The following is an 11,169-nucleotide window of genomic DNA, read 5'->3' as shown; positions in this document are numbered from 1 at the left end:
CGTTAACGTAGTTGTGCGTGGTATCCGTATTGGCCCTTATGATCACTAGCTTTGAACGTCACTCTATACCGATGTTTGAGTTCAGTTTCAATGAACTAAGATTTGTATCAGTGCCATCCGTTATTTTTACATGAGCTCAAATATTGTGAAAGTTCTACCTCACAACCACCAGTGAGAAGGACTACCCCATGAATTGGTGCCCGTCCGCGCCCGTTTCAACACTAAGATCATACTTTCAGGGATCATTTCTATAGTCTTTGACTTGAGAAATATCGTACGAAAGTGATCGGTTACTCTAACCACGATCAAGAGAACTGATGATCCCTTCTGAGCGCGAAGCGGGCAGTGAGTGATGATGCATTTCATCCGCTCCTTGCCATTGATGACTGTTCCATGCTCTCTAGTGGAGCCTGGAGGTAGGGATCATGATCTGAGTGGTTAGATGTAGGCTAGATATTGTACAAAATAACAATTAGTTATTATTCTGAGTCGTTGGCATTTTGTTACGTCGTCAGTATGTTTATTTTACTTAGTAAATAGGGATCATGATCAGAGTGGTGAGATGTAGTGGTGCCGAGATGATGCCTCATGAAACGTCAAAGCCTCGCAGCCAGATGAACCATCAAAGTGGTTCGACATCGGAGCTTCAAATGAGTACGCTAGGGACACCTAGTGGTGAATGAAATTATGATGAAAGAAAGAGTTTCCTGTGATGAAGTGATGTTTGCTTCGTAGAACATCAAAACGTTTAAGAATTAAAGTAATTTCAGTGATACGTGTGAGTGTGCCGTTCATAAATATCTCCCGAGCTCATGGTAGAGAACAAATCATTTGACAAAGATTTAAAGTCATCCCGGGCAAAATAGATTGTCTTATAACTAGAGCTGTCAGGCGATTAAAATATTTAATCGTGATTAATCGCATTAATGTCATGGTTAACTCACGATTAATCGCGATTAATCGCAAATTCTTTTTCTATGCTAAATATCCCTTGATTTTTTTGTCCCATAATTCTTCTCATTTTAATTCTCTTATCAACATGGTGAAGTGCATCGGCTTGTCTTGTGCAAATGATTTTTTATTGATAACAACATTGGCATATACTGATCAAAACAGGACGATACAAAAAAAGAGCCTATAGTGCAATTAAACGACTGCTTTGAACAAATGTCATTTGAACATAGCAGTCAGGCTACTGCTTCTTTGTTTATTTGTAAATAAAATATTTACGTTAATCGCGCGATAATCTTTTTAACGCCGTTAAAATTGGTTTGCGTTAACGCCGTTAATAACGCGTTTAACTGACAGCTCTACTTATAACTACAGTAGCCTACTAATAATTGTAATAATAGAACTGCATGATGACTGAGAATGAGTGTGATTAATTACATAGCCATAAAAGTGATCTTGGAACTGGGTAGGGTCTTCTTTTTGTAAAAATGTGCCAATTGTGAACCCATATCGCGGAACAGCCCGAGATGAAGCCTCGAACGTCACACTCTACGTCATTTCGCCTATGTGAATCCTACTCGATACGGAGCTTCGCTGGGGGAGGAGCCGAGGTACTCGACACGCGCCCCGATGCCTCGACGCAAAACATAACATCACTACCCGAAACTGGTGGGGGGGTCTGGTGGATTTAGCTTGACCGCGGGAGCAGTGCTGTTGTCCACAATGAACTCCTCAGAGACCATAACCGAATCAGATGGGGTCAATGTGACGGTCCCGGCACGAAAGGCCGTGAGCGTTGATTTGACAGTGGGACGAGCAGACATCAACCTCCCCTACTCAGCCACAGTTAAAATCAAATGCATGAATGGCAGCGAGCTGGTCTTCCCAGAAAAAAATTCTGTCTAGCTGATGCCATTATTTAAAGTTTCAGCTTAGTAAATGATAATTTCAGTTCAAATATTACATATGCTGTTAATTTAGTTTTCCAGTCCAACAGCCTGGAAAGATAATACGTTTCTGAACACTTCCAGTCAGATGCTAATCTTACTACTATAATAGCAGGCCTGTCGCACCAGTTACTCAAGTTGGTCATGTGCGCATGTGCCAAGCAGCCTGCAGCTCACACACACACACAGCACACGCAAACCCATACACCGTAAGCACTAGGGATGAGCACGGTAATTCGAATATTTGATTATTCGAAACGGTGTGGGTAGTTGACTTTGAGATTTTTTTAAATTTTTGCCTTAAGTTCATTCAATATATTCATTAGCTATATTAATAACATATTGTTCATTAAACGTGTATACTAATGCCATTCAATACTTGGAATACTTTGCTATACCGGCAACCTCCGTTCCAGATGAGTCTTTTCCACGGTGGGCTTGATTGTAAAATCGCTTCCGCATCCGCCTATGCCCCGAGCACGTAGATATGCACAATTTTTTGAACAAGAATGACTGAGTGATGCAGTAGGTGGGCTTATGTGTTATGTTAACTGGAAATGTTTTAGACATACTGTATTTCCGTCTTACACTAAATATATTTTTGTTGTTGAGGCAGGCCCATGCGCTGCAAGTGGAGTTCTGTTGATATGCAAGCCCACCAGTACTTGTACTTTTTGCTGCTGTGCTTCAGTTACTTGAATCTATTCAGTTTGTGCCTTAAATTTACTCTAATCTTATTTCAGTTTGTGCCTTAAGTATGCAATACTGTTCATTCATATTCTTGTCCAAAATGATGGTTTCGTTTGATTCAGCATACTGATTTCAAGCTGTGTTTTTCCTTCTAAAAAGCTCAATTGAACAAATTGGATTTGATAAATCTCTTCTAAATCTCCTCTAGATGTCCATTTTTATTGAAATCTTGTTTGTTTACTTGCCTCAGATATGACGGCAGGGCTGTGTCGGCGATGTCACTCAATTCCTTCCTGTAAAACTCCGCCCGGCACGGTGGCGCGTGCCTCTAATCCAAGTCACTGGGAGGCTGAGGTTGGCGGTTCGATTGAGCTGAGGAGCTCTGCACTGTACCGGACTATGTTGAACGGGTGTCCATGCTAAGTTCGGTATCGATATGGTGGTTCTGGGGGAGCCTTGGAACACCAGGTCGTCTAAGGAATGGTGTACGGGCCCAGGTCGGAAACGGAGCAGGTCAAAGCCCCCATGCCGCTCAGTAGTGGGTTTGCATCTGCAAATTGACGTTACAGTGCAGCCTCAGCATAACAGCGGTACCTAATCTTTTCTGTTGAAGTCCACATTTTATTTCTTGTATGTGTTTACTATGTAGGCTCTAGTTAAATTGGACAAGAAATGACCTGAAACACTTTTCTAAAGAGAAAAAGTTAGCCTAAACCTCTGCAGTAGGCTAACTAAATCCCCTCTAGACGTCCATTTTCTTTAAAATCTTGATTGTTTACTTGCCTCAGATATGACGGCAGGGCTGTGTCGGCGATGTCACTCAATTCCTTCCCGTTGATCTCCCACGGGCACGGTGGCGCGTGCCTCTAATCCAAGTCACTGGGAGGCTGAGGTTGGCGGTTCGATTGAGCTGAGGAGCTCTGCACTGTACCGGACTATGTTGAACGGGTGTCCATGCTAAGTTCGGTATCGATATGGTGGTTCTGGGGGAGCCTTGGAACACCAGGTCGTCTAAGGAATGGTGTACGGGCCCAGGTCGGGAACGGAGCAGGTCAAAGCCCCCGTGCCGCTCAGTAGTGGGTTTGCATCCGTGAATAGACGTTACAGTGCAGCCTTGGCAAATCAGCGGTACCTAATCTTTTTTGTTCAAATTGAGGTTGACATTTTATTTCTTGTATGTGTTTACTGTGTAGGCTATAGTTAAGTCAGATAAGAAATGACCTGAAACACTTTTTTAAAGAGAAAAAGGTAGCCAAAACCTCTGCAGTAGGCTAACTAAATCTCCTCTAGATGTCCATTTTCGTTGAAATCTTGTTTGTTTACTTGCCTCAGATATGACGGCAGGGCTGTGTCGGCGATGTCACTCAATTCCTTCCTGTAGAACTCCACCGGGCACGGTGGCGGCTGCCTCTAATCCAAGTCACTGGGAGGCTGAGGTTGGCGGTTCGATTGAGCTGAGGAGCTCTGCACTGTACCGGACTATGTTGAACGGGTGTCCATGCTAAGTTCGGCATCGATATGGTGGTTCTGGGGGAGCCTTGGAACACCAGGTCGTCTAAGGAGGGGTGTACGGGCCCAGGTCGGAAACAGAGCAGGTCAAACCCCCCGTGCCGCTCAGTAGTGGGTTTGCAGCTGCGAATAGACGTTACAGTGCAGCCTCAGCATAACAGCGGTACCTAATCTTTTCTGTTGAAGTTCACATTTTATTTCTTGTATGTGTTTACTATGTAGGCTCTAGTTAAATTGGACAAGAAATGACCTGAAACACTTTTCTAAAGAGAAAAAGTTAGCCTAAACCTCTGCAGTAGGCTAACTAAATCCCCTCTAGACGTCCATTTTCTTTAAAATCTTGATTGTTTACTTGCCTCAGATATGACGGCAGGGCTGTGTCGGCGATGTCACTCAATTCCTTCTAGTTGAACTCTGCCGGGCACGGTGGTGCGTGGCTCTAATCCAAGTCACTGGGAGGCTGAGGTTGGAGGTTCGATTGTGCTGAGGAGCTCTGCACTGTACCGGACTATGTTGAACGGGTGTCCATGCTGAGTTAGGTATCGATATGGTGTTTCTGGAGGAGCCTTGGAACACCAGGTCGTCTAAGGAGGGGTGTACGGGCCCAGGTCGGAAACGGAACAGGTCACAGCCCTGCCGTCATATCTGAGGCAAGTAAACAATCAAGATTTTAAAGAAAATGGACGTCTAGAGGGGATTTAGTTAGCCTACTGCAGAGGTTTAGGCTATTTTTTTCTCTTTAGAAAAGTGTTTCAGGTCATTTCTTGTCCAATTTAACTAGAGCCTACATAGTAAACAACCTCAATTTAAAGTAGGTACCGCTGTTATGCTGAGGCTGCACTGTAACGTCTATTCGCAGATGCAAACCCACTACTGAGCGGCACGGGGGCTTTGACCTGCTGCGTTTCCGACCTGGGCCCGTACACCCCTCCTTAGATGACCTGGTGTTCCAAGGCTCCCCCTGAAAGGTCAAATATGACGGGCCCAGATCGGAAACGCAGCAGGTCAAAGCCCCCGTGCCGCTCAGTAGTGGGTTTGCATCTGCGAATAGACGTTACAGTGCAGCCTCAGCATAACAGCGGTACCTACTTTAAATTGAGGTTGTTTACTATGTAGGCTCTAGTTAAATTGGACAAGAAATGACCTGAAACACTTTTCTAAAGAGAAAAAAATAGCCTAAACCTCTGCAGTAGGCTAACTAAATCCCCTCTAGACGTCCATTTTCTTTAAAATCTTGATTGTTTACTTGCCTCAGATATGACGGCAGGGCTGTGTCGGCGATATCACTCAATTCCTTCCAGATAAACTCCGCCGGGCACGGTGGTGCGTGGCTCTAATCTAAGTCACTGGGAGGCTGAGGTTGGCGGATCGATTGAGCTGAGGAGCTCTGCACTGTACCGGACTATGTTGTACGGGTGTCCATGCTAAGTTCGGTATCGATATGGTGGTGCTGGGGGAGCTTTGGACCACCAGGTCGTCTATGGAGGGGTGTACGGGCCCAGGTCTGGAACGGAGCAGGTCAAAGCCCCTGTGCCGCTCAGTAGTGGGTTTGCATTTGTGAATAGACGTTACAGTGCAGCCTCGGCAAAACAGCGGTACCTAATCTTTTCTGTTCAAATTGAGGTTGACATTTTATTTCTTGTTTGTGCTTGCTATGTAGGCTATAGTTAAATTGGACAAGAAATGACCTGAAACACTTTTCTAAAGAGAAAAAGTTAGCCTAAACCTCTGCAGTAGGCTAACTAAATCCCCTCTAGACGTCCATTTTCTTTAAAATCTTGATTGTTTACTTGCCTCAGATATGACGGCAGGGCTGTGTCGGCGATGTCACTCAATTCCTTCAAGTTGAACTCTGCCGGGCACGGTGGCGCGTGCCTCTAATCCAAGTCACTGGGAGGCTGAGGTTGGCGGTTCGATTGAGCTGAGGAGCTCTGCACTGTACCGGCCTATGTTGAACGGGTGTCCATGCTAAGTTCGGTATCGATATGGTGGTTCTGGGGGAGCCTTGGACCACCAGGTCGTCTAAGGAGGGGAGTACGGGCCCAGGTCGGAAAAGGAGCAGGTCAAAGCCCCCGTGCCGCTCAGTAGTGGGTTTGCATATGCGAATAGTCGTTATAGTGCAGCCTCAGCATAACAGCGGTACCTAATCTTTTCTGTTGAAGTTCACATTTTATTTCTTGTATGTGTTTACTATGTAGGCTCTAGTTAAATTGGACAAGAAATGACCTGAAACACTTTTCTAAAGAGAAAAAGTTAGCCTAAACCTCTGCAGTAGGCTAACTAAATCCCCTCTAGACGTCCATTTTCTTAAAAATCTTGATTGTTTACTTGCCTCAGATATGACGGCAGGGCTGTGTCGGCGATGTCACTCAATTCCTTCCGGTTGAATTCTGCCGGGCACGGTGGCGCGTGCCTCTAATCCAAGTCACTGGGAGGCTGAGGTTGGCGGATCTATTGAGCTGAGGAGCTCTGCACTGTACCGGACTATGTTGAACGGGTGTCCAAGCTAAGTTCGGTATCGATATGGTGGTGCTGGGGGAGCCTTGGACCACCAGGTCGTCTAAGGAGGGGTGTACGGCACAGGTCGGAAACGGAGCAGGTCAAAGCCCCCGTGCCGCTCAGTAGTGGGTTTGCAACAGTGAATAGAAGTTACAGTGCAGCCTTGGCAAAACAGCGCTACCTAATCTTTTCTGTTTAAATTGAGGTTGACATTTTATTTCTTGCATGTGTTTACTCTGTAGGTTATAGTTAAAATGGACAAGAAATGACCTGAAACACTTTTCTAAAGAGAAAACGTTAGCCTAAACCTCTGCAGTAGGCTAACTAAATCCCCTCTAGCCGTCCATTTTCTTTAAAATCTTGATTGTTTACTTGCCTCAGATATGACGGCAGGGCTGTGTCGGCGATGTCACTCAATTCCTTCCAGATAAACTCCGCCGGGCACGGTGGCGCGTGGCTCTAATCCAAGTCACTGGGAGGCTGAGGTTGGCGGTTCGATTGAGCTGAGGAGCTCTGCACTGTACCGGCCTATGTTGAACTGGTGTCCATGCTAAGTTCGGTATCGATATGGTGTTTCTGGGGGAGCCTTGGAACACCAGGTCGTCTAAGGAGGGGTGTGTGGGCCCAGGTCGGGAACGGAGCAGGTCAAAGCCCCCGTGCCGCTCAGTAGTGGGTTTGCATTTGTGAATAGACGTTACAGTGCAGCCTCGGCAAAACAGCGGAACCTAATCTTTTCTGTTCAAATTGAGGTTGACATTTTATTTCTTGTTTGTGTTTGCTATGTAGGCTATAGTTAAATTGGACAAGAAATGACCTGAAACACTTTTCTAAAGAGAAAAAGTTAGCCTAAACCTCTGCAGTAGGCTAACTAAATCCCCTCTCGACGTCCATTTTCTTTAAAATCTTGATTGTTTACTTGCCTCAGATATGACGGCAGGGCTGTGTCGGCGATGTCACTCAATTCCTTCTTGTTGAACTCCGCCGGGCACGGTGGCGCGTGCCTCTAATCCAAGTTACTGGGAGGCTGAGGTTGGCGGTTCGATTGAGCTGAGGAGCTCTGCACTGTACCGGCCTATGTTGAACGGGTGTCCATGCTAAGTTCGGTATCGATATGGTGGTTCTGGGGGAGCCTTGGACCACCAGGTCGTCTAAGGAGGGGTGTACGGGCCCAGGTCGGGAACGGAGCAGGTCAAAGCCCCCGTGCCGCTCAGTAGTGGGTTTGCATCCGTGAATAGACGTTACAGTGCAGCCTTGGCAAAACAGCGGCACCTAATCTTTTCTGTTTAAATTGAGGTTGACATTTTATTTCTTGCATGTGTTTACTCTGTAGGCTATAGTTAAAATGGACAAGAAATGACCTGAAACACTTTTCTAAAGAGAAAAAGTTAGCCTAAACCTCTGCAGTAGGCTAACTAAATCCCCTCTAGACGTCCATTTTCTTTAAAATCTTGATTGTTTACTTGCCTCAGATATGACGGCAGGGCTGTGTCGGCGATGTCACTCAATTCCTTCCAGATAAACTCCACCGGGCACGGTGGTGCGTGGCTCTAATCCAAGTCACTGGGAGGCTGAGGTTGGCGGTTCGATTGAGCTGAGGAGCTCTGCACTGTACCGGCCTATGTTGAACGGGTGTCCATGCTAAGTACGGTATCGATATGGTGTTTCTGGGGGAGCCTTGGAACACCAGGTCGTCTAAGGAGGGGTGTACGGGCCCAAGTCGGGAACGGCGCAGGTCTAAGCCCCCGTGCCGCTCAGTAGTGGGTTTGCATTTGTGATTAGACCTTACAGTGCAGCCTCGGCAAAACAGCGGTACCTAAACTTTTCTGTTCAAATTGAGGTTGACATTTTATTTCTTGTTTGTGTTTGCTATGTAGGCTATAGTTAAATTGGACAAGAAATGACCTGAAACACTTTTCTAAAGAGAAAAAGTTAGCCTAAACCTCTGCAGTAGGCTAATTAAATCCCCTCTAGACGTCCATTTTCTTTAAAATCTTGATTGTTTACTTGCCTCAGATATGACGGCAGGGCTGTGTCGGCGATGTCACTCAATTCCTTCTTGTTGAACTCTGCCGGCAGGGGCGGACTGGCCATCGGGAGGTTCGGGAGATTTCCCGAACGGCCGGTCGATTTCAGGCCGAGCCGGCCGGCCGTAATTCTTTTAGATTTTTTTTCATTATTATTATTATTATTTTTTTTTTTATTACATATTTATATTATATTTTTTGTTGTAAAAGATGTAAAAAAAATATGAAAAAGTTAAGTAAGCCATGATTTGGGACGGCCTGCGGCCGGATATTTGCTTACAGCGCGAAACGGAGCTCTTGCCTGACGGTGAAACTGGGCCGATGTATTACTGTCAATTTAGAGGGGGGAGCACCCCCACAGTGTATGGGGGAAAAGCGAGCGGCCAAAGCGAGCGGCCGAACGGCCCCTCCCAACTTATTTCTGATTGGCTCAGCCTGACACACGGCCGGGTCACTTACTTCTCGTTGATCTCACTGAAGTTACACCGAAATACGAAAATGTCAAAAAGGTGGTGGAGAGGAAAATGAATTGGGTGGCACTCAGAAGTTGAGGTTGAAAAGGAAAAAAGTGTTAGAGCAAGACGCAGCCAAATGTGCTAAATTAACCGACCATTTCCGTGGAAAAGCCAAGGTTGACGGCGACGCCCCTGTCAGCGAGACCAATGGTGAGGCGGGAACAGGACACAGCAGCATAGCTATGACAGGTGCACTAGCGAGCATGTTTGGCAATATAATAATGACTTAAACTAATTATGGAAGTAGGCCCTACCAGAGACGTCGGAGAAACTATTCATAATATTGTAATGCCCACGGAAGAGGCAGTGAATGAAGTATTGATTAGAGAGCGATTTATTAGATACCACCGCTAATAAACCATTGGAACACTTCAACACCGGTAACCACAGCAACGGACAACAAACCCCGGCCCGCCCCCATCTCCCAAACCCTGTGTATGTGTCAATGACAATTTTTTTCCACTAAAATAATTCTATCTTGCACTATTTAGATCATTTTCAGCCTTGATTTACCTTTCTAGGCACATGCAATTTCTAATATTTTGTACATGGACAAGATTGCTTATAAAATATTTCCCAGTGATCTTCACAATATTCTAAACACATGCACATCCCAACATTGACATGCAGTTGCAATGCACATATCCACGGATAAGGACTCATTTTTATTATTTTACACCGGGGCAAAATTCTACGCGCGCTATTCCTGCGGTCTCATAAAAGGCCTCTCCATCCCAAAGTCCCGGGCCAAATTTTTGGGCCAGTCCACCCCTGTCTGCCGGGCACGGTGGCGCGTGCCTCTAATCCAAGTCACTGGGAGGCTGAGGTTGGCGGTTCGATTGAGCTGAGGAGCTCTGCACTGTACCGGCCAATGTTGAACGGGTGTCCATGCTAAGTTCGGTATCGATATGGTGGTTCTGGGGGAGCCTTGGACCACCAGGTCGTCTAAGGAGGGGTGTACGGGCCCAGGTCGGGAACGGAGCAGGTCAAAGCCCCTGTCCCGCTCAGTAGTGGGTTTGCATCCGTGAATAGACGTTACAGTGCAGCCTTGGCAAAACAGCGGTACCTCATCTTTTCTGTTCAAATTGAGGTTGACATTTTATTTCTTGTATGTGTTTACTATGTAGGCTCTAGTTAAATTGGACAAGAAATGACCTGAAACACTTTTCTAAAGAGAAAAAGTTAGCCTAAACCTCTGCAGTAGGCTAACTAAATCCCCTCTAGACGTCCATTTTCTTTAAAATCTTGATTGTTTACTTGCCTCAGATATGACGGCAGGGCTGTGTCGGCGATGTCACTCAATTCCTTCTTGTTGAACTCCGCCGGGCACGGTGGCGCGTGCCTCTAATCCAAGTCACTGGGAGGCTGAGGTTGGCGGTTCGATTGAGCTGAGGAGCTCTGCACTGTACCGGCCTATGTTGAACGGGTGTCCATGCTAAGTTCGGTATCGATATGGTGGTTCTGGGGGAGCCTTGGACCACCAGGTCGTCTAAGGAGGGGTGTACGGGCCCAGGTCGGGAACGGCGCAGGTCAAAGCCCCCGTGCCGCTCAGTAGTGGGTTTGCATCTGCGAATAGACGTTACAGTGCAGCCTCAGCATAACAGAGGTACCTAATCTTTTCTGTTGAAGTTCACATTTTATTTCTTGTATGTGTTTACTATGTAGGCTCTAGTTAAATTGGACAAGAAATGACCTGAAACAGTTTTCTAAAGAGAAAAAGTTAGCCTAAACCTCTGCAGTAGGCTAACTAAATCCCCTCTAGACGTCCATTTTCTTTAAAATCTTGATTGTTTACTTGCCTCAGATATGACGGCAGGGCTGTGTCGGCGATGTCACTCAATTCCTTCCCATTGAACTCTGACGGGCACGGTGGCGCGTGCCTCTAATCCAAGTCACTGGGAGGCTGAGGTTGGCGGATCGATTGAGCTGAGGAGCTCTGCAATGTACCGGACTATGTTGAACGGGTGTCCATGCTAAGTTCGGTATCGATATGGTGGTGCTGGGGGAGCCTTGGACCACCAGGTCGTCTAAGGA

At 46.2% G+C, this 11,169-nt stretch overlaps 1 long non-coding RNA gene and 1 other non-coding gene across 2 annotated transcripts; both read left to right on the top strand.

Annotated features, from left to right (window-relative positions):
• Positions 1 to 223: 223 nt before the first annotated feature.
• On the top strand, positions 224 to 439 carry LOC132453120 (small nucleolar RNA U3). Its single transcript, XR_009524593.1, has one exon. It is a non-coding gene; the product is annotated as a small nucleolar RNA U3 (small nucleolar RNA).
• A 3,001-nt stretch (positions 440 to 3,440) lies between these two features.
• Positions 3,441 to 5,182, top strand: LOC132474084 (uncharacterized). The gene is made up of 3 exons (XR_009529569.1): positions 3,441 to 3,594; positions 4,677 to 4,721; positions 5,102 to 5,182. It is a non-coding gene; the product is annotated as an uncharacterized LOC132474084 (long non-coding RNA).
• The last annotated feature ends 5,987 nt before the right edge of the window (positions 5,183 to 11,169 follow it).

This window comes from Gadus macrocephalus, chromosome 2 (assembly GCF_031168955.1).
Source record: "Gadus macrocephalus chromosome 2, ASM3116895v1".
In the NCBI taxonomy this organism is placed as follows: Eukaryota; Metazoa; Chordata; class Actinopteri; order Gadiformes; family Gadidae; genus Gadus; species Gadus macrocephalus.
The sequence above is the reverse complement of the archived record's forward strand: the minus strand, read 5'-3'. Positions and strand labels throughout refer to the sequence as shown.